Source organism: Lissotriton vulgaris, chromosome 11 (genome assembly GCF_964263255.1).
Source record: "Lissotriton vulgaris chromosome 11, aLisVul1.2, whole genome shotgun sequence".
Taxonomy (NCBI): domain Eukaryota; kingdom Metazoa; phylum Chordata; class Amphibia; order Caudata; family Salamandridae; genus Lissotriton; species Lissotriton vulgaris.
In genome coordinates, this window is record NC_141699.1 from 572,226,599 (window position 1) to 572,248,886 (window position 22,288).

At 42.1% G+C, this 22,288-nt stretch overlaps 1 pseudogene; it reads left to right on the forward strand.

Moving 5' to 3' along the window:
• The first annotated feature begins 2,690 nt into the window (after nt 1-2,690).
• LOC147683165 (protein N-lysine methyltransferase METTL21A pseudogene) lies at nt 2,691-3,395 on the forward strand (annotated as a pseudogene).
• The last annotated feature ends 18,893 nt before the right edge of the window (nt 3,396-22,288 follow it).

A 22,288-nucleotide genomic window follows, 5' to 3' on the forward strand; every position in this document is an offset into this window, starting at 1 on the left:
ATTATATAAGGTGTAATGCATGTAAATGAGCTCATACTGGTCAGCAGTCAAGGTGAAACAAAAACACCTGTAGGTACAAATCCCCATAAATTGTGAACATCAGTTGGTTGGTGCAAGTGCCCATTACTGTGATGAGTACCTGCACCTACATTCTATTGCCGATCATATACTTTGTTAACCAGTGTATGTACTTAGCAAAGTAGACATTAACACAATCTGTTGTATCACCTGCCATCATGGTAAAGAAAAATAAGTACTTCACATTTTAGTCAGAAACATTGCTAATAATGAAACAAGTGAAAAGGAAAATTAATGCCAGGACTAATTTGGTCAAACCAAAATTATGGTTTACTTCCAATGCATGAGGTATGTCTCTCACATTCTTTAAACGCCAACTGTCAGTCCATAAAGTCCTGTGCACTGTTGTGCTGGGGGCACAACGCTTGCGTTCTAATTCACTGTCAAGGGGAACCTCCTCAAGAAAGGAATCTAGGTTTTGAGTTTGGAACAGTTGCTTTTAAGTTTGGTTGAGGTGTGGGTTTGAGAGTGGTCCTTTTTTGGTTTAGGAGGGAGGATTGTGTGCTTGGAAGGGGTAATTTTTGTTTTAGTGGGGGCGGTTCTGTTTTGGTAGGGGTGTGTTGGGTTGGGATGTGAAAGGGTTGTGGTGTGGAAGGGATAGATTTGCATTTGGGAGGGGTGGTTTGGACTTTGGAAAGGGTTAAGGAATGTGCAAACAACAAAATCTCACAGATACAATGGGTAGAATGTTCAGCAAGGAGTTGGGTTTGGAAAGTAGAAGGAGTGGCAGTGGCTGATGTACACGTGTTTGCTGATGGTGCAAGTGCCTGTGGGTCTGGCGTATGTTCTGCACTTTTGGGTGTGTTTGCTTTCAAGGTGTTTTGTTTGGGAGAATGTGGGTTTTTTGTTTTGTGGGTGTGGATTCTAATATGTGTGTGTGTGTGTGTGTGTGTGCGTGCATGTGTATGGGTGTGCTGTGAATGTGCTGAATGTGGTTGTGGTGCATGTGGATGTGGTGGTGCATGTGGGAGTGGTGGTAGGGGTGGTGTTTGTGGGTGTGGTGTGGTGCATGAGGGTGTGGTGACTGTGGATGTAATGGGGTGGTGTATGTAGGTATGGTGGTGGGTGTGATGTCTGTGGTAGGGATGTGTGGTGGTGGCTGCAGTGTTTGTGGTTATGCTGGTGATGGTGGTGAATGTGTGCATGGTTTTGGATGGGGTGTCTCTGGGTGTGCTGGTGGTGGTTCATGCAAGTGTGATGGTGAATTTGGTGTCTCTGGGTGTGCTAGTGGTGGTGCATGTGGGTGTGGTATCTGTATGTTTGGTTGTCTGCCTGTGTTTTTGTAGTATTTGTGTTTCTGTGTGGGTGTGCTGCTTGTGCCTATTTGAGTGGGAGAGTGCAAAGGTATGAGTGCGCTTGGAATGGGTCTGGGAATACAGATTTGGGATTTTTAAGGGACAGGAGGTGTAGCACAAGGTTGTAATGGTTGGGAGGTTGCAGTCAATGAGGAGGCTAGATCTTGAAAAGACCTCTGTAGGCCAGACATAGCACTGATAATGTCTTCCACGTATGCTACCATTTGTTCCACTTGGCAGCTAAGCCCCTGTATGGCATTCAGTAGTGCAGTCTGGTCTACAGAGATATTTAGGAGGAGGTCATTAGCCTCTTCACTCAGCACAGGCAGAGAAAAAGGGCCGGACCTTTGGAGAAGGAGACACCACTCCTTTTAGGGGTCATTGTTGGCAAACTGGGGGGAGCAAGAAGGAGGGTAGAGATGGTAATCATGGTGGCGGAAATGGTAGAGTTCCTGTTGGGACCACCACCACTAGGGAGTGCTCACTCATTATGACCTCCAAAGAGGATGTTGTGGAGATGGGGACTTTGTTGCACCCCCCTCACCACAAGTGCCACTGAGCACTTCAGTGGTAACAGCACCTGAACAACAGTTGCCAGCTGCTTCCCCTCTTCTGTGGCCAATGCTCCTCTACCTGCTTCTGTTGATGCTGAAATGACAATTACAATAGTTTCACTGAATCTGTGTAAACACAACTGATCATGAACTTTGACCACAAAACAGTTTCCAAGTTTTTTTATATTTCACTTGCTTCAAGGCTCTCAAACTTTGGTTCTTTATTAGCGTACGTTCATGCATGTACAAACATTTTCAAAAACTATTAGGTCACAGTTTGGTAATGCTCCTTGATATCTCTGATGTCCAGTATGATCTTGTCTCTTATCCATTTTTATGTCTCCCCAGGAGCTGTTTAGGACCTTGGAATGGTTGGGCTTTGGTGTCCAGAATGGTGAACTTATGTCACAAAAAGGATATCAACCAAAAATACATTTGTACTGTGTGTTCACAAGACCCAAGACAATTGGAATATTTTCATTCTCGAATAATAACATTTGAATCAGTGTGTGTGAACAAATTTTGCAATGTTGTACCAATATTTGTATAAACTGAAAGCCTGTTTCCTTTGTTTGGGCATGCCACAATAGTAATACCTACTTCAAGTAACTAAAGTTTAAGTCAAGTGGCATTTAAATGTATCACACACTATGTTGATTCTTATGGTGTTGAAGACATTAAAACAATATATTTGGGTGAATTGAGAAATTACTTCTACAGCATAAGAATTCAGTTTAGGAAGGAGGAAGCAACACAGATGTGGAAATCCGTGGGACCTAGAGGGAAACAATGGCCCTTGTTCCCTATGATGACACATTGGCTGGCAGCTTACTGATATTTCACCAGCCTGCAGCCACCTTCAGCTTTGCCAACCGCACAATACATATCCAGCAGAGTTGGAATAAGTTGGGAGTGGCAGCGGTGGTATGGGACGCGGCCGTTATTCTCTGCACATTTTTGGAGAGGGCACTATTGACCTACAAAAGCGGTCTGCGATCGAGTTGGGGGCGGGAACCGGACTGGTGGGCATAGTAGCTGCTTTACTGGGTGCAGATGTGACCATTACATACCGAAAAGTGGCTTTGGAATTTCTTGAGTCGAATGTCCGAGCAAACCTGCCCACTCATATCCAGCAAAATGTTTCTGTCATGGAATTGACCTGGGGACATGACTTGGAGAGCTTCTCACGAACGTTCAATTTGATTCTGGGAGCAGATATTGTTTACCTAGAGGATACTTTTGAGGATCTGTTGAAAACTTTAGAACACCTGTGTTCAGAACATACCGTGATTCTCCTGGCCTGTCGGATTCGCAATGAACGGGACCAGACATTTCTAACCATGCTGAAAGGGCCATTCTCCGTATCTGAGGTTCATTATGATCCTATATCAGATGTTCATATATACAAAGCAACAAAGGATACTATAATGAAGGAATTGTGATCACAATTTGCGTGTCTGTCTGTCTGTGCCCAAGAGTGCGCGACACCATCTCCCATTCCAAACTCCTGGCCACACTTGGGAGAAACGGCATCCGGGGTGATGCGCTCAAATGGATTGAGTCCTTTCTGTCACACAGAACATTTCAAATCACATCCTAGATCGCCTGCTCCGACACCGTTAGCACCTCCCATGGAGTACCACAGGGCTCCATCCTGAGCCCACTGTTTTTTAATCTCCACCTTAGACCCCTGGCTGATTTAGCTGATAAATCAGGGCTCACTCTCATGACATACGCAGATGATTCTCAAATCATCTTCTCCCTGTCAGAGTCAAACCCACTGGCCCCTTCCCGTCTTAAACAGGGTCTCCAAAATATCTTCAGCTGGATGTCCACTAACCAGTTAAAGTTAAAGGAGATAAGACTGAAATCCTCCTCCTGGGGAAAAACAAAGACCTAACGAACGCAACTCACTGGCCCTCCGAGCTTGGTACAATCCCCACTCCAGCCACTCAAGTAAGAAATCTGGGGGTTACCATTGATAACACCCTGTCCATGAAGCAACAGGCAAATAAAGTGGTTGGCCTTTGCTTCACCATCCTGAAATGGTTAAAATAGATCCTTTGGATGCTGCCCCTTGCTACTCAAAAGTCCGTAGTCAACTCACTCATTACATCTCGTCTTGGCTACGGCAACATTCTCTACCTGGGCTCAAACCAATCCGTCATTAAACGCTTACAACTGGTCCAAAACTCAGCAGCGAGACTACTTTGCAACATCCCTAAATCTTCCATGATTCAAAACATCTGAAAGACCTACATTGGCTCAGGGCAGACAACCGCATCAGGTTCAAAGCCCTGAGTTATATGTTTAGGATCAAATCCGGCACCGCACCTAAATATCTACAAGCCCTTGCAACCCCCTACAATCCAGCAAGAGCACTACGCTCCCAAGACTCTGTAAATTTCACGACCCCGAGGTTCAAACTTGCGAGAATGGGAGGAAGATCCTTCTCTGTCCTAGGGCCCACTCTCTGGAACAAACTCCCTCTCCATATTCGCAAAGAAGACAGTTATATCAGTTTTAGAAAGCACCTGAAGACCTGGCTTTTCCAGAAATAACCACCCTGTCATGTGGTCACCTTTCCTAAATCGCTTTAGTCTGCCATCGGCGCGGGAAACCCTTGTTGGGTAGCTGCGCGCCATACAAATGTAAAAAAAATAATAATAATAAGTAAATACATAACCCTGAAACATTTCTACTCCATTTCAGTACAGAGCAAAAACATTTTCACATTTGACCCCCAAATATCTATAGTTATTTGAAGTTTGTTTTACCATTGTGAAATTAGTTCACAAAATAGGTTCACTTTCACTTTAGGCAGAAATTGGAACAAAATCAATGTAATTATTACATACACTGATTCATATATAATTTTTACTTCAAAGATTCAAATTTAATCACAATATGCAACATATTACACCTAGATGCATTTCTATATTTGCCTAATGAGTCATGAGTTGAGTCTGATTTGGATTTTTCCTGATGGGATGCTCCTACATATATGTGATAGAACATTCCATCTGACAAATTCCCTTTCAGTATCCCATTTTCTCCATCATTCATTTATTATCTAGACATAACAAAGAACATTGCAAAATGGTTTTGGGTATGTGTGACTCTGTCACCAATGTGTGCACATTCCTGTATGTGTTTAAATTACAATTGTATGCCTGTCACAAATATTTTTCCAAGTAAGACATCATGCAAATCCGCGACTTTTAACATGTATGAAACAGTATATCAGAAGCAAAACACAATTGGGATATGTTTAGAATCCAAAATGTAACCATTAATTCTGATGTGACTAGTAATTTTGGCTCACAGGCTCACTCTTATTTGTGTATAATCCCAACTTACCAATGTGACATTTGGTACATCCACTCTATCATATTTGCATAATATGCTATTTCATATGTAATAGGGCTACCAGTACATCATGCAGAGTAGTGAAGGAGCATCCCATCTGACACAAAAAAGACTATTGGCCTGTTTGGTACAACTCATTGGATCAAACAACCTGATGTATATGTGTAGTTTAGGCAGCCATGTGTGTACTCAGAACAGTCTTTTGGTAGTGAACAGGAGTCAGATGGGATCCTATCCAATACATTTACAGACAAAGCACATAATCATATACATTGTGCAACTGTTCACCTTCAATAACTCTTTTTGTGCGTTGGACATGGGTCACTATTAATGTTAATGTGACAAATCCTGGCTGTAACAAAATATTAGTTATGTAACATGTGACACTCAAACAAGAACTTGCCCCCTTGTTGCTACTGTTGAACTCTCAACTGCCCATCAAGCTGGGGATATTCCACTGCAAGAATGAGGGCCATCGTGGGGTCAGGGTGCAGAGCACGCACTTCCCACATTGGGAAACCTGCTCAAGCTTGACTCTGGCTGACTTTCTGGTCCAGCATTGTAGATCCTCCAACCTATTCCTGCAATGGAAGATGCACTGTTTGTAGACCCACAGGGTCTTCACATTTCTTGTGATGGCCTTCCAGATTCCCCCTTCTGTTGGGCTTTGGCCTGTATGGATAAAAGAAATGAAAGCCCAAAAAATGTTTTTGTGACTTTTTGTTTGTATTGGTGTAACACAATTTTACTAGCATGAGGATGACTCATAAGTTAAAATACAATGTGTATTCATCACATGCTGACCAACACATTTATAATAACACACATGTATGTAGTGACCTGTTGACTACCCTCATACCTTGTCATGTCCTTCACTCACTAATCCAGGTCAGTATCATCATCTAGCCCAGGGGTGCCTACATTGTCTGTGATCTGAGCTACTTCAGATCAGTACAAAACAGTTTGAACCACTGAAAGCTAAACAACTTGTTCATAGATATGTGACACCCTCAAATCCAGCTTCATTTACTTGATGCCTAAAGCCCATGGAGCCAGATAGTATGGTTTGAACTGCATAAGATAACTGAGGGCACTTGGGAAGGGCTGCTATGTGTGTCATTGAGAGCGTGCTCTTTGGGATGTATGAACATGTATAGGCATTAATGGGATATAAATGACTGGGTGACAGATTCTGTGTGGTATGTACTTGTAGCATGGGACACAGCTTCTGCCATATGAAGCACCTTTACATGGATGACGCAAACATACAATTGTATGTCCTTTTGAATTAGTAGAATTTAAAAGTTCAGAGAAATAGTCTACCATACACTTTATGTCATGGAACATTTTTCTGCACTTAAAAATTCTCACATGTAAAAAAAGACTGTATCTTGCATTAATACTTATGGCACAGTGAATGCTGGCCACTGGGAGTAATAGGCCGGCAGTATGGAAATGAAGCTCTTTGAAATGTGAGCTAAATGAAATGAAATACTAGCAAAAGAAGTTGGGTTACTCTCCATTTCAATTGTCGTCCATTAAAAATCATTTAGGGGCTCAATTTTATGCAAACCTCCAAATCTGAGTTGACAAGGAAATATTCTTATGACAGATATACCTCAGTGCTTCCCAGTGACTCAGCCCCAGCCTGGCCCTTGATTCTGACTGAGCACTGTTCATTGTCAGACCCTGCTATTTGCAGCCTGATGCTCATGATGTCAAATGAACACATCCTTCCCTTAACATTTATATGAAAAAAGGAACTGGTGTCCATCTAATAACTGACCTCAAGGCTGTGTGCTACTCTTCAGGAGCTACTGGTTGCTTATGATCAACTGTCTGGAGCCCCTGATCTAGGCGGAGTGATTAGTGGGAAGATACACATAGCTAACATCATTTTCATTTGTTTTGCACAAAAACCTATTGACGTACAGTTGTAAAGACTATATAATGTGTTTTCTAATTTACATAATGTGAGATTACTACATTTCACATGTAGTTCAAACATGTTCATAAATACATCTGTACATAAACACCAAATAGAATCTAGGGGCCCGATTCACAAAGGCAATCCGAGGCAAAAGTCAAACTTTACGACTTTTGGTAGACACAGAAGTCGTTTAAAAGTTGTATCCTTATGTCTGCAGTCTGGCCAGAATCTCCGCACCCAGGCCGTACTCTCGGCACCCGGGCCGTTCTCTCCGCACCCAGCTCGGGCCGTATGCAATGTAATCAATGGATCAGAATATAATTTTTTACGAAAAGGAACATTAGAAACGTGAGATAAATGATAGAGGAGGTCATGAAAATCAGGTTGGACAGGGAAAAGGGTGTGGCCGAACACTACATCATATACCAGAAAAGTTTGCTCATTTGCATCATGGTAGATGCAGTCTATGATTTGCGCTCCCCTCCGTATTGACTGTAGTTTCACACTACAGTCAACAATGAGGGGAGCGCAAATCAAGGACTGCTCAACACTGAGGGGAGTGCAAATCATGGACTGATAACTGATGCACTGATAACTTTGCTATTCAATATCAGTGATAATTGTGGAGCACCCCTCGTTAAGTTACACATTGTCAACTTGACTATCAAAATTCGCAAACAGACAGCCAAAAGGTACAACTTTTGGAGCCTTGTGACAATTTTCAAACCTATAATAAGCAAAATTGATAGACAATCCGATGAGTTACCTCACAATACTGATTTCAACTTCACTTGCACCCCAAATATCAAAGGTAGTTCGAGTGAGGGTAGAAAACTATGAAATGTGAATTTAATAATAACAACCCCTAGGTCTATGTACTTGCGTATGCCACTCACATAGTGAAAACCTTGTTGCATGCAATGGTGCCAGCTACAGAAAGAGTAGGTGGGTTTTAGGCAAGCAGGAGTTTAGGTTGCCATTGAGGGTGCAGGCAATATGAGGAAAAGAAAGCAGAAAAGGGCAGTGGCGGCTCCTCCGCTATGGTGGAGGAGCGTCGGCCCACTGCTTTTAAGTGTGAAGAAAATGCATAAAATGATAATAACTTTAAGTTATTAACATTTTAAGCTTCATGCTGCTTTGCAGATGGGTGGGTGAGCAGAGCTGCTCTACTCTCAGAGCAGGGTAGGGGAGGAGTGGTTTTCCCACTCCTAAGTGCTCAATGACTATTTATCTGGCCCACTTGGGCCGCCCAAACCAGTAATTTGCACTTTCCCTGTTCTCCATGCGGGCTGCATTACAGCCTGAGTGGAGAACAAGCCCAGGCCCCTATTCCCTGGTTGAGAGTCCAATTAGGACGCTCAAAGCCAATCACAATGCTGTATTGCAGCGCTGTGATTGGTATGGGGAGCCTGGATGCCTACCAATCACATCGCTAGATTGCAGCGTTGTGATTGGTCAGTGGGGCCTGGCTGTGCTTCCTTCCGAGACAGAGAAGAGCAGGAGCAGAGTCGGGAGACCAGAAGCAAAGGTACATTTATTTTTATGTTTTTTTTTAAATATGCGCGACCCCCCTCACGTGAGCCCCCACGACTCACCCACCTCACCACCCATGAGCCATGCCGGCCGCCACTGAAAAAGGGAGTTCAGGAGTTCCTAGAGTAGCCAGAAAGCGTGAGGCTGCTGAAGTGGGTGAGGATGGGAAAGGGTAAAGGGGTATCCTTCGGAGAGCTCAGCATATGAGGTACTTGTCTAGCGCAATTATTTGACTCAGAGAGTGACCCAGGATATCACAGTGGACCAGCATTTGCCGAAAGAAAATATGTTTTTGAATCTCAGCCCTGGGACGAATCCAATTTGAGACAGTATTTAACTTTGGCTACTGGAGTGGCTTCTTTACCTCACTTCAGAACATTGTTGGCCTTGGAGGGGCACAGTAGTCCCTTGATTTATTTTTAAAACACTAAATAAATCATACTTGGTACCGTATGGCAGCAGACTGTAATTGACCTTTGAATCAAACATTCTATTGACCTGTTGTATATTTGTCTTTCTCCCTTAAATGTATATTGTGCGAGATATTTTGCTATAATGTTCTTTATTTCAGAATATTTTTACCTTTTGTGAAAGACACATTGTCAGTGATTGACAGCTATGCTCCATTTTCCAGTGATGTGCTTTACGTTCGACAACAGCAACGTATTTTCTGAGATCCGGAGCAGCATGCAAGCATCCAACGAAAAAAGGCAGCCACACCCTCATGCTCATGTGTTCCTGAAAAGTGAGCTGCTAAATCACAGTCACAGTGAGGCGCAACATGCACTTTAAAAAGACAGTGACAATTTTCAACAGCAAATACAATTTTTAATGAGAACATCTTTATTTACAAAAGAACCCGTACAAGTATTTAACTAAAATACACCATTAGACATGCTCGACAATACCGCAGATGAAGAGTAGAATGACATTAAATGTACTTTTATTAAATTCTATCGGCCTGATTCACAAACAGCACATCAATACCTGGAACGATCATGAGTTACTTGATCCACTTATGCCCCATGAGGTACTCAGGTCTGGAATTGTAAGATTTTCCAAAGCTGGACCTCAGTTGGCGGGGACATTCTTTATCTGTTCTTGGACCTTGTGAGTATTGATGAAATTGGCCATGCTAATGTCAAATAAGTGTTAGAGGCTTGAGGCTCATGCGAATTTGCAACCAAACCAGTGCGAAAGTGACATATCATGGGCTATGTGGTGTGATTTACAGTTGACTTGTACTCTGTTGCACATAAACGGAGATATCCACCATAGTGACGTCTATGTTAGACCAAACTGCGCCCTCCCACATTGCTTTTTCTGTGTGGTATGTACAAACACAGAGGTAGAATTACCATCACCTACATGACTTGACCACGATAATAGAGAATCTCAACTTCAAATTCCACACAGACGGAAAAAGCACCATCATAAGCACGTTCACCTACAGACTACCAAAGACCACTCCCCAGTTTGTGCAATGCCACCCCGGACCTCATCACCCCGATCACCATTGACTCAGAATACTATATCTTTCTGGGGGATCCTAACTTTCTCCTCCATGACCCCAGCGACACCAACACAACCCATCTCCTGGAAAGCATGAGCAACATCGGCCTCAAGCAACTTGTCATGAACCCTACCTACATCGCAGGACACATGCTCGACCCTATTATCACATTCAGCCGCAGAGTTATATATAACCACGTCTCAAAGCTCACCTGGACTGCCCACTACAGCGTCCACTTCACCATCTCAGGACCTACCAGCATTGGCACCATGCCCATCAGCTCTACATGCAGAAACTGAAAAAAGATATCAGAAGACCATTGGGATAACACTCTCAACTCCCACCTCCCTGACATAACATCCAACTGAGAGCAGGCAGTGAGGATATTTTCCCAGTAGAGCACAGAATGCGCTGACACATTCGCTATTGCAAAGCCTACCAAATTCAAAGAACCTGCAAGAAGAGCCCACTGGTTTACAGCAGAGCTGGAATCCACCAATTGCAACAGCCAGCAACTAGAAAGGAAGTGCCGCACCAGCAAAGAGGCAGGAGACCATACCACTTTGAAAACAGCACTCAACTCTTACCACCACCTGTGAGAAGTGTGAGTAGAGGCTGTGGGCATCAATACTCCATGATGGTGAATAAATGCTTGTATATATCCACAGGTACGCTGTTGTTGGATGCATTTTACTTTATGGGGGATTAACTTTAATACCCCTAGTGAGTTGCTGGTAGGAGTCCACCTGGTAATTATAGTATTTACTATAGATGTACTTTGAGAGAAGCGTGATAATGTCGACACAGAATAATAATTGTTGTGTTTTTCTTTATCTCTGGAAGTTTTTTTCTTTTATTGCATTTGTTAACCATTAAGATTGTTAAGAAGCATCAGTGAGGTGGAGATGCGTGCCTGTGCCCTGATGAAATTGCCATAAATTGTGTAAGGCAATACAACATGTTGGCCGTTTCAAATACAATGGTCTAAACATGCTGTTTCTTTTATTCGAAGTGTGGACACTGTCAAAAATAAAGAATGTATAGAATAGTGGTCCACAACTCATTTTAATTTAGAATTGTATCTTTCTTTTATTGCACCTTACACGACCTAGATGGTTGATGGATGACAGTATCATCTACACTTCATTTTTCCTTCACATTTTCACATGAACTTGAGATTTGAGCAAAACTTCCACTTCTTTATTTTCCTGTCATGAAAGTTGCCAATGATGACAGAACAAGCAAACTGGTGAGTATCAGCCAGTAGCTCCATGGATGGTGCTTACATGAGGCACTTTCTGACTTCTCTCACACTTTTTCTTTGGTGGATGTGAGATTAATTGGGGATGGTTAACAAACAAAACATTTTTAAGAGAACACTTTGATGTGGCCTGACCGGACAAATGAGCATAGTCCTACCTAGGAGTACTTCATCAATCAATCAATCAATCAATCAATCAATCAATCAATCAATCAATCAATCAATCAGGGAATTGTAAGCACAATACTAACCTGTGAGGGTCTCAAGGCGCTGGGGGTGGGGGTGCACTGCTCTGTTCAGCTAAAGAGCCAGGTCTTGAGGGATTTTCTGAGGGTGTTCAGGGAGGGGGCGTGTCTGATGTCTGCCGGTAGTTCGTTCCAGGTCTTGGCTGTGATGTGGGAGAAAGATCTTCTGCCTGCTCTGGCTCTGTGGATCCGCAGGGTTTCAGCCAGCGCGAGGTTGGCGGATCGCCGTTTCATTTTGGGTACGTTGAAGTTTATTCTGTCGTTAAGGTATTTTGGTCCACTGTTGTGTAGACACTTGTAGGCGTGAGTGAAGATTTAGAAGGTGATTGTTTTCCCGACGGGGAGCCAGTGGAATCGCAGCAGGTGTTGGCTGTTGTGTTTGTGGCGGGGGATGTCAAGGACGAGTCTGGCCGTGGTGTTCTGTGTTGTTTGCAGAGTAGGGATTTGTTGATTTCGGCGTATAGTGCGTTGCCATAGTCTAGTTTGTTGGTGACTGTTTTTATTGATTCGGGGGGGGATCCATTTGAAGGTCTTTCGGAGGCTGTAGAGGGTGTTGAAGTAGCTAGAGGTGATGGCGTTGACCTGCTGGTTCATGGTGAGTGCTGTGCTGAGTATGATGCTGAGGTTCTTGGCATGGTCTGATGGGCTGAGTGGGCTTCCAAGGGCGGTGGGCCACCAGGTCTTGTCCCATGCTGAAGGGGGGGTACCGAGGACTTTTGTTTTCTTGGCGTTGAGTTTTAGGCAGCAGTTGGTCATCCAGACTGCTACTTCTTGCAGTCCTCTCTGGAAGTTGAGTTGCGAGGATGAGCTGGGTGTCATCGGCGTTGGATACAATGTTAAGGCCATGTTGTCGGACGATGTCTGCAATGGAGCCATGTAGATGTTGAAGAGGGTCAGGCTCTGGGGTGACCCCTGTGGTACTCCGCAGGTGATGTCGGTAGGGGTGGAGAGGAAGGGCGGTAGTCTGATCCTTTGGCTTCTTTCGGTGAGTAACTAGTGGATCCAGGCTAGGACAGTTCCTTTTATGCTGGCTTCACATAACCTGGTGATTAGTGTGCAATGGGAGACGGTGTCGAAGGCTGCAGAAAGGTTGAGTAGGATGAGCGCTGCAGAGTGGCCCTGGTCCAGAAGGGTGTGGATGTTGTCTGTGCAGCGTGTAGGGCGGTCTCTGTGCTGTGGCTGGCTTGGAATCTGGATTGGGATGGGTCGATGACAGTGTGTTCTTCAATGAATCGCTTCAGTTCCCTGTTGACTGCTTTTTCTGCCACTTTGGCTGCCAAGGGGTGAAGCGAGATAGGCCAGTAGTTTTTGAGGTCAGTGGGGTCCGCCGCGGGTTTCGTGAATAGGGGCCTGACTTTGGCATACTTCCAGTCATCTGTAGTTTATTGATGTGATGGCGTGGGGTGCGATGAAGTTGGTGATGGTGGTAGCAAAGGATGCCCGGGGGGTCAGTAGATGAGTGTCCCACGGAGTAGGGTCTTGGGGCGGGTCTTGATCTGGAAGTGCAGGTGCCCGGCAGAGGAGAGGATCTCGCTGGAGGTGGTCGTGCGGAGGGTGTTTTTGTGGACTATGGTGAGGCCTCCTCCCTGGTGGTTGGGGCGTCCTTTCTCTGGATCTTGTAGGCGTCCGGGATGGAGGTGTTGATGTCGGGGCGGAGGCAGCATTGGTCCAGGTCTCCGTGAGGAAGGCGATGTCGGACAAAAGGGAGTCGAGTAGGTTCCAGATTTCCATGAAGTGCTTTTGTAGGAAGCAAACATTGAAGAGGATGCAGCTGAGGGTGTGGTTGGTGTTGGCGCTAGTGGTGTTGTGGGTCAGAGTGGTGGTGAGGGTTCGGCGGCAGCGGAAGCAGGATAACTAGCTGTGGGTAGCCTTCTTTGAAGCCTGTTAGCAGTCTGTATGTCTTCCTGGGTTCAGTGCAAGGACGGTGTTGGCGTCGTAGCGGAGGGTGGTTGAGGATCCAGAGTTCCTGGCACTGGTCATGTCTGGGTCACGGAATGGCGCAGACGGGCTTGCCTTTGGCACACCAGCGGCGCGACCACGCAGCAGCCGCCATTAAGTAGGAGAGGGGTACAAAAGAGGGTGGTGATGAACGGAGCATCTGAACCAATCAAACACTCACACCCAGTCAACAGATCTGGGTTTGATCCATCACCGTTCTTTAGCCCACTCTGCCACCCCAGTTCAGACATGGCCATATGCAAATCAGTCTGACCCTGTGCCTCATGGGAACAGTCCAGCCCGAACTGCCACGCCATGCCTTCCCTGGACCGGATTCAAGCTTCATGGGACCGGTTTCTGGCATTAAAGCAGTCTTCGGCCAGGCTCGCTTGAATCCAGTGGCAAAGTGAGCAAGGGACTCACGTCTGAGCATACCCTGCCAACTTATGGAGAACAAAGAGGTACAAAAGGGGGTGGTGATGGACGGAGCATCTGAACCAATCAAACACTCACACCCAGTCAACAGATCTGTTTTTTGTTTAGTTCAGTAAGATTTTATTGAATTTTTTGACAATGGAGAAGTACATAAATACATACAAAAAAGTGAAGAAATAATTCATTAAATTACAAAGAAGCGAAAGGAAACAATCATAATAATACATTCATCTATAAAATACATCGCAATATAATATTGTCAGTTAAAGGAGAACTTAAGAAAGGGAGAAGGGGAAGGAAGGGGAGTGAGAGAAGGGAAAAGGGAAATATACATTTCATAGCATAATGACGTAGATAACTAGAGTTACCAATAAGATATTATCAATAAGACAACAAAAATCATAACTGTACATGCAAATCTATAGGAGACCAAAAAGATCGAAAATGTGAAGAATTATGACGAACACCTTGTAACGATAATTGAGCACCTCTTCTTGTAAAGATAATCCAAGACCACCAAGCATGGACTGAAAGAGAAGTAGCATCCTTCCAACAAAAAGTGATGGATTTTAACGCAGCCGAAACCAAAAAATTAAATAATTTTGCTTCATTATCATCAAGGGGCACACTCAAAGCAACAGATTTACATATTACTAAATTATAAGAGGGTAAATCAGAAATAGGTAAAATTTTCACTATTACATTCCATACTTCAGACCAAAATTTCCTAATAGTAGGACAATCAAATAACATGTGACGTAAAGAACCAGGATGTAAATTACAATGCCAACATAAGTTAGATGGTAATAAGTTAGCTTTAAATAAACGCAATGGAGTCCATAAAGAATAAAATAAAATATAAGCATTAGTTTGATAAATTGACACAGGCAAACACCCAGAAATACAATGAGTCCAAATTAATGACCAAGAATCATTTGACAGAGATAAAGATAACTCATTATTCCAAAAAGTGGAAATTGTATCAACATTTGAACCTAAGGATACGGTAAGTTTCTTATAAAATACAGACACAGCTTTAGAGGACAAAGAAACAGTATTTTTTTTTCATTTCACAAACTTTTTTATTGAGAGAGTTTGGTAGTGATATGAACAGAACAAATAATAGCAGATAAAGTCCATGGTACAAGTACATAATAAATCGAGAAGCGGTGAATTAACATAATATGGAGTAAACATAACATGCGGGGGGGGGGAAAAAAAAGTAAACAGGTAAATAAAGAAAATGTCAATTAAGCATCAAGTCCGTACAACACGAAGGGATATGTCAGCAGGCAGATAGATCGGTCATACAAACAGTATTAACATAGATCAAAAAATCAGCTGTAATTTTAGAAGGAATACCATTTGGGGAGGAATCTAAAATAGAATTACAAAGAAATTGATATTTTAACAAATCTGATGAACGCAGATTGAATTTCGATTGGAGTTGAGTAAATGGAATAAATGCATCATCCAAGAAAACATCTCTAAGATAAGAAATACCTTTATCAATCCAGGAAGACCAAAAAGAGATATTCCTATTTAATTTGATTAAGGCACTATGCCATAGGGACAAATGTAGCGTAGAAAGTAAAGGGGATTCAAAATTGGAGTCTAAATCATTAAATATTAATCTTGATGATTTGATTATGGAAGAGGAATGTACAATCTTAGATGTAGGCAACATGGTTAACAAGGATAGTAAAGGAAAAGGTTTTACAAGGGATGTCTCAATATGAAGCCAAATAGGGGGATTAACCATAGGGGAAATATTAAACCATAACAAACTTTGTTTCAGGATAAATGCTTTATGATACAAAAAGAAATCAGGTAGGGAAAAACCAACTTGACATTTGGGAATTTTTAATTTTTTATAAGCAATACGGGGAGGTTTATTATTCCATAGAAATTTAGATAATAGTCTGTCAATATCTTTATAAAATTTAAGGGGAAATTGAGTTGGTATCATAGATAGAGAATAAAATATTTTAGGGGCAATAGTCACTTTAATAGATTCCATTCTCCCCCACCATGAAAGATGAAGGAAAGACCATTTGGAAGTTTTTTGCTTAATATACTCAAGAATGACCTCACAATTTAATTTCACAGTAGCATGGAGGGATGATGAGAATAATATTCCCAGGTATTTCAATTTACTCTTTTGCCAAACGATATCTGGTGAGGGTAACATATCAGGAGTACATAACATATTTAGCGGAAAAAATTCAGTTTTACTAACATTTAATTTATAACCTGACACAGTGGAATATTTCGAAATATTATCAAGCAAAAAAGGAACAGATATAACAGGATTACTAATAAATAATAACACATCATCAGAATACGCCAAAGTTTTAACAGTAATATCATTGATAGTAATTCCATGAATCTTTTCACATTTTCGAATGTAATTAAGAAAGGGCTCTATACCCAATAAAAATAAAAGAGGGGAAAGGGGACAACCCTGATGAGTTCCTCTGAAAAGGGAAAATTGGTTAGAAATCTGGCCATTAATAAACAATCGAGCAGTGGGAGCATAGTATAAAGCAGAAATCATACGAATAAAGGAGGGGCCAAAATTAAAAGATAATAAAGTTTTAAATAAAAACTGCCAATGGATTTTATCAAAAGCTTTTTCAGCATCTAATGCCATAACACCAGCAGGGACAAGGATAGTAGAGCTTTGCTCAATAATATGTAATAACGTTCTCGTATTATTAGCAGAGTATCTATTTTTCATAAAACCAGATTGATTGGGGTGAATGATTGAATGAAGGACAGGTGCTAACCTAGAAGCGATAATTTTAGCATATAATTTACAATCCTAGTTAATCAAAGAAATGGGACGATAATTAGCAACAAGGGTAGGGTGTTTATCAGGTTTAGGAAGTACGATAATTAATGCTTCAGAAAAAGAACCTGAAATGGTACCTGATGATGAAAAATGAGAAAAAATTTGGCACAAATAAGGTAAAAGATGATGTTGGAACTCTTTATAAAATTCGGCAAGGATACCATCAGGACCAGGGGATTTTTTCTTTGGAAGCGATTTAATGGCTGAGAGAATTTCATCATTAGTAATAGGTAAGTCTAACTTAAGTTTATCAGAGGAAGAAATGTGAGGTAAATCAGAATGTTGTAAAAAGGCATCAATTATAGATTCATCACAAAAATCTGGTTTATTATACAATGTGGAATAAAAATTTTAAAACTCTTGAACAATTTCATTATGGGAAAGTGCAATTTTACCTTGAGGACATTGAATGGAGGTAATCTGTGTTTTATCTCGTTTAATACGTAAATAATTAGCCAGAGGTCTACCAGACCTATTGGTGTTAAAGCGGAATTTAGCATTGGATTTAGAAAGTTGAATCCCATCTCTTGTACTAAGAATAGCATTAAATTCATACCTAAGCTTTTGTAATTTTAATTTATATTGAGGATCACTAGACGTAATAAATAAACGTTCAAAATGAGCTATTTGTTTCTCTAAAGATTTAACATGAGAATTAAATTTCTTATTTTCATGAGCCATAATAGAAATAGTAGTACCCCTGACATAGGCTTTAAATGCATCCCATCTGGTGGTAACGGAAGTAGAGCCTTCCGGATTGAATTCAAAATAATCCTGAATTGCTTGGAACAATTTGGGTTTATGAGTGTCATTAAGGACAATATCAGTATTCATACGCCATCTCGACTGTTTGGTAAAAGAAGATGAAACATTTACAACAAAAGAAATCATTGCGTGATCTGAAATGTCAATGGTGCCAATGGTAGGGTTATTTGCAAATTGAATGAGGGAAGGGGAAAGGAAAAAATAGTCTATTCTGGAATGGGAATTATGAGGATTGGAGAAAAAGGAAAACTCTTTACCAGTTGGATAGTGCAATCTCAAATATCCGCTAATTTGGTGGCTTGAACAAAAGTCTTAAAGGCATGAAAAGTCTTGGACGGTCTAAATCGAGATGTAGATAATCTATCCAACAAGGGATCCACAAAAACATTGAAATCTCCACCAAAAATCAGTGGAACATTTCCGAACTTTAGAACTTCAGTCATAACAGTAGCCCAGAAAACAGGATCATCAGCCGTAGGGCCATAAACATTAATCAAAAAGAAAATAGAGTCATGAATTTTAACTTTGGCTATAATATATCTACCTTCAGAGTCTGAAATCTTATGTAAGACTTGACAATGTAATCTTTTGGCAAAGAAAATAGCGACCCCGTTCTTTTTACCTTTAGCAGGTGAAGAGACAATAGTGTCAACCCACTTTTTGTTCATATAATTTAAAACGTTATCATCAACATGTGTCTCTTGGACAAAACAAATATCAGCCTTAGAGTTACCTAAATAAACTAGAATTTTCAAACGCTTTACTGGGTGTCTTAAACCTTTTACGTTGAGAGAAACAAGTTTAATATTATGAACATTAGCCATTAGGATAGAAGAGAAAGTAAAGAAAGGAATGAGAACAAGAAGAAGGCAGAAAAAGACAGGTTAAAAGAGTAACTCTGAGGGAAAAATAGGAAAGGGAGAAACAAAAGAAGAGAGAGTAAGGCACAAACAAGCAACATAAATAAAGACAAGGAAACGCACACCCGTTCCTCAAGCATGGCCAGTTACCGTTGGAGCCCATGAAGAAATTTATGCAGAAACATGCCACAAGAATTCAGCGAAACCAAGTCAAGAATGAGGATCTTGTGTATCCATTGATGGAGGAGTCTGTTGTTCAAGGAAAAGACGAAGATCTTCTGGACGCTGAAAAGATTTAGAGACATTGTCTTTCCAGACCCGCATTGTAGAAGGATCAAATAGGCCATATTTGAAACCAAGGCTCCTCAGCTGTGGACGAAGGGAAGATAATTCCTTACGAATAGCCACTGTTTCTTTAGCAAAATCCTGATGGATGAAGATTTTGGTTCCATTCACCAACAATGATGGGATTTCCCTCACAGCCTTTCGAATAAGAATCAGATGATGATGACGCAGGACCTTAAATATCATCTGTCTTGGCTTAGAATGACGAGGATTGCGATGTGACGGAACTCTATGAGCTTTATCAATCTCAAATTTTTCAGTGAACTTAATATTCAGGAGACCAGGCAGAAGAGATTCAAGATAGAGCCGACAATTGGTCCCTTCAATTTCCTCAGGTAAGTTAAAGATGCAAAGATTATATTGCCTATTGCGATTTTCCAAGTCCAGCAGCTGATTATGCATTGGAATAATTCTTGTCATTAAAGGCGTAAAAGCATCCAACTTATTCTTGTTATCTTGAATTTTAATGGTGTTATCCGACACCTTCATCGATATAGAAGCCATATCTTTACGAACATTTTTGACTTCTGAGGCAATGGTGTCAGTATTTAAACGTAAGGCTTTAATTTCCTCCAAAATTAGGGCCAAAGAAGGTTCTGAAGATTCCACCACCTTAGATTTGGTTGGAGGAGGGGAAACCTGCTGCTTCCTTTTATTAGTGGAGGAATTCTTAGAATCCATTTTGAGGAGAAAAAATATGCCTTAATATGTAGAAGAATTTAATAAGACAAAATAACCTCAAAATGTGAAGTAAAATGTAGTAAATAGGGGCCAAATGTGTCAGAAAACACTGAAAAACCCCAGGTGCAGCAGCTAAACAGTACAGTAGGCGGAGCTAGGCCCAAGCCAGCCTCTTTCATAAATAACTCTCCGCCCCCAGGCTCACAATTCCGGCAGTACCTTGAGGAGCAGCAGGGAGCAGAAACCATGGAAGGTGAAGAAAATACTTCCGTCGAGCAAAGTCGTAAAAAAAGAATTCCACAGGTAAGTAGAGGCATCAGGAGGCAAGCGCTGGTATTTTCGCTGGGTTTGTGACAGGAATTCGTCGTTTAATCAGCTTAAAAGCTCTGAGGAATCACGGAGCTCCGGTGGCGGCGGCCATCTTGGTTGACGCGCTCGCGCGTCTAACAGATCTGTTTTTGATCCATCACCGTTCTTTAGCCCACTCCGCCACCCCAGTTCAGACATGGCCATATGCAAATTAGTCTGACCCTGTGCCTCATGGGCACAGTCCAGCCCGAACTGCCAAGCTATGCCTTCCTTGGACCGGATTCAAGCTTCCTAGGATCGGTTTCTGGCATTACAGCCGTCTTCAGCCAGGCTTGCTTGAAACCAGTTGCAAAGTGTGAGTGTTTGATTGGTTCAGATGCTTCGTCCATCACCACCCCCTTTTGTACCATTAAGTAGGGGAGGGGCGGCAGCTGGGAGGCAGAAAGCGAGTGAGCCTGAAGGGTGGGGGCAGGGCCGCAGGGGCAGCAGCGGGGAGCTACACAAAGTGCAATGTAGCTACAACGTTGCTTGGTAGCACTCCAGCATGACAAAACTGAGGACGCAAGAAGTGGAAGAAAAATACAGCGGACAGTAAGCAAAATTAGGGCTCGGTGGGGAGACAGTAAACTACACAGCAATGGAGGGAGTGAAAAAATACAGTGAGCACAATAACAATAAAACACCGACACACAAGTAAAAAAAAAACAGTAACCAACATTATGGGTGCGGTGAGGGAGCAAGGCACAGAGCCCAGCGGAGCCTAGAGCACCTTCCCGGAAAGGCAGGAGGGCTCAGCAGCAGCACATGAGGAGCGGAGCTGTGGGGAGAGCGTAGGCCTGGGACCAGGGTTGCAGGTCTTACTAGCGCTCCCCCGCAGTAACCGCAATTAAGTAGGGGAGGCAGCTGGGAGGCGGTTAGCAAGCGAGCGTGAAAGGGGGGCCGGGTCACCCCCCCACTTGATACGAACCACAAAGTGTCATAGTGTTCTGTGTAACCCGGTCATTTGTGTAAGGACTGTTTTTTGTTTCACAGAAGCAATATCCCACTTTGAGGATTAGTATTCATAAACCAAAAACAAAATGCTGGGCAGCTGCTTGAAATATGGCGGCTGCTAAACAAACATTCAATGCCTTCAGAGTAGTTGCAGTGACTCTTAATGAACATGTTTAGACTGAGCATCTCCTTTTTAGGCACAGTCCAATACACAGCACTAAATTAGTGTTGTCATTTAATTTTGCGGAAATGCCCACCAGATGAGCAAATGGGGTACCCTCCACTGTCATTAAAAGGAACCACCTTCCTGAATAGGCAATCCCTGCATGCATGGTATGGATCTCTCTGTCTTTAATGTCCCTGCTAAGGCACCTTTCGTTCAGAGATTTCCAGTGGGGGATCCGACTGATGTTCAGTCATCAGAAACCGTCTGATTTTCTTTTCTCTAAACATGCTGGCGGAACCATGAGATTTGACAGACTGGCAATCTGCTATTTGTTGGTTGGTTCACCACATCTGACACATCTTATATGACCCTCTAATAATTCTAAACCAGTAAATACATTGTATAATACCATCTTATTGCCAGCACCACTTGTAGTGAATACAGTGGCACTAATGAAGAATAGTTTATATAATTTGCAATTTATTATACTTTTGTTCCACATATTGGTGCATTTCAGAAAATCTATTTCATCTGCTGGCACTGTAAGTAGTTAGTGATGTTGGAAGGATTTTTAAAGTGGGGTACTGAATACACAGCTTTATACAATAAAATACAAGTTGTCAAACACAGGCCTCAAGTGCTTTGAGGATGATGGTTCTTCAGTATTCCCACCACCTCCAACATGAGATATATTTCACCCTTCTGCATTGATTCAAGCCATGTATGTGATGTCATTCGTTTTCATTTAAAATTCGTACATGCTTTGTCATTGTTATTGATTAATCTCCCATGCTTTACAGTACCTTAAGAGGATATTGGTAAAGCAAAGAATCTAAATCATAAAACTCTATGGCATGCATAAGCCAATTCAATACCTGGCACCTAAGCACCTCACTAGACTGAGGGTACCAAGTCAGATATCCAGGCACCTAAGGTTGGCCAACCAAAGCCATTCTCTGCACCTGTTTGGTAAATAAACCTTCCCTAGGCAACTCTCCCTGGCTAATCTTTAACCATGACGGGATCTTCAATAAATTCAGAAAGGTCTGAAACCCCACCATTTTAAATAACCTTTGGGGATCCAATTTTGACTTCAACAGTAGACACTCTTGTTCATTTATCCTGTACACCAAAAAATCACTTTTCCTTCTTCTTTGAAACCAT